Source organism: Aplysia californica, unplaced genomic scaffold (assembly GCF_000002075.1).
Source record: "Aplysia californica isolate F4 #8 unplaced genomic scaffold, AplCal3.0 scaffold00116, whole genome shotgun sequence".
Classification (NCBI taxonomy): Eukaryota; Metazoa; Mollusca; class Gastropoda; order Aplysiida; family Aplysiidae; genus Aplysia; species Aplysia californica.
In genome coordinates, this window is record NW_004797386.1 from 1,103,059 (window position 1) to 1,105,004 (window position 1,946).

A 1,946-nucleotide genomic window follows, 5' to 3' on the forward strand; every position below is an offset into this window, starting at 1 on the left:
CCCTCCCCCTCCCCCACCTCCACTCACCCAAATCCCCTCTCCTCCTACAGCGATCGAGTACATGGGCCCCGCCCACAGGGCTAGGATAAGCTTCACAAACCGACTGTCCTTCACCTTGGGACAACTCACCTTGACCCCCATCGCCTACTTCCAGAACGACTGGAGAGTTTTCCAGCTCATCATCATCTGGCCATCGATCCTCACCGTGCTTTTGCTATGGTGAGTTGTTCGTGGTGACGTATTCTGCTCACTCTCGGGTGTAACCAGTGGTGGGGCGCCATTGGTGCAATTGGTGCAAGCGCTCCACCTTACCCTGGCCTTCACACGTCCACCCCCTCCCCCCTTTTTTTTCTAATTGTTGTTGTTTCCCTCTATTGTGTAGCAAGTCCAGATGCTGCACGAAGTAATTAGAAATCTTTAAATCTTCTCAGATTGTGAGCATAGTGAGTTGCTAGTATTTTTTCACTTTATTGCAGCTTTTATGACAATGTGGTTTCCTCCAGAAACAGTTGTAAATATCGATAGATGTAGATAACGGGATATCGTGCAGATTCTAATTATTGACTTTCTCTAGAAATCTTAATAGTAGCTACTAAGCCTATTGTCCATTTGCTCACTTTCCAATTACGCACCACCTTGTCTGCAACCCACGCGATGCCACTGCCCCTCCTTCTTTTTCGTGTTTGTTACTCTCTTGTGACGCCTTTAATCTTAGATACTTATATGACCTTACTGTGTTGCCGCAAGTACCGTAAAACACTTACTAAAACTATAGAGCACCCACCAGCCACCCACCACCATGTTCCTCGTCCACAGGATGATACCGGAGTCTTCCCGGTGGCTGTTGACCAAGAACAAGCGAGAAGCGGCGGAGAAAACCATGCAGGTCAGTTAGTAGCAATGTCTTTGTCCTCCTTTCTCATCTCTACTTCCGGGATGCCTTGATAGTAGAGCTGGGCGAAGGCTCGAGTCTGGAACCGATTCCCACGATTAGCTACGGATGAAAAGTTCCGACTCCTTTTTACGTAAACCAGTGGTTAAATGTTTTAAAATTTATTTCTGATAAAAAGAAAGTTGGTGCCTCACAGTGTTCCCAAATCAAGGTTGTCCTAAATCCTGAAGATGTTCGGGGCCAACCAGGTAACCACCGGCAGAAATCACATCAATAGAAAGTAAGTAATTGGGTTCGGAGTCGATTCCTACGATTCCTAGCTTTCAATATTTGGGAACCTAGCCGCCCAGCACTACTTGATAGTCAAAGCAGGTTTTGTGCTGTTGAAGCTAGAGAGGTGAGCAGGGTAATCCTGATTCCCCATTTAGACTTCTCTGTTGACATCCACCACTTTGCAGTCATATGACCTTATGCAGTTGCGAGCGCCGTAAAACCTTACTAAAACTAAACTAAAATGGTGTTATATTTAGTTCTAGAGTTCGTGGCAGGGATGCCACCCACGTAAACGAACGGGGGCTGCGTGTGCCCACTCTGGGACGCTGAACCTCAAGGGCAAGATAATATCATTTGCAGTTCAAAAGACGGGAGAGTCCTTCTCGGGGCTTACGTGGAGGCGTCTCGACGGTCTTAGGAGGAAATCCACAAGCTTGCTCTGAAATATGGGGACAGTGTGGTATTTAATGTGGTCGCTTTTAAGCACTAGAGGGCTATCCCGGAAAATTGCTGTTTTGAGAAAATCGGAAGTAAAGTTTTTGAACCTTTGTTCAGTTTATTTAAAAGACAAGGAGAGTTTTCTCTATAACCAAACGAGTATACAACCTAATGGAACCAAACTTCTCCTATAGACAGGGCAACGTCTACTTTTGGTGTAGGTCATAATTTCTGGAAACCCCCAAAATCTGGGTTAGCCGGCTTGTCCTTAAAAGCGACCATATACTAAAGCTTATGGGGAGCGGGGTTGGGGCTCAGATTGTTCGTTACGATGAGAGTAAGA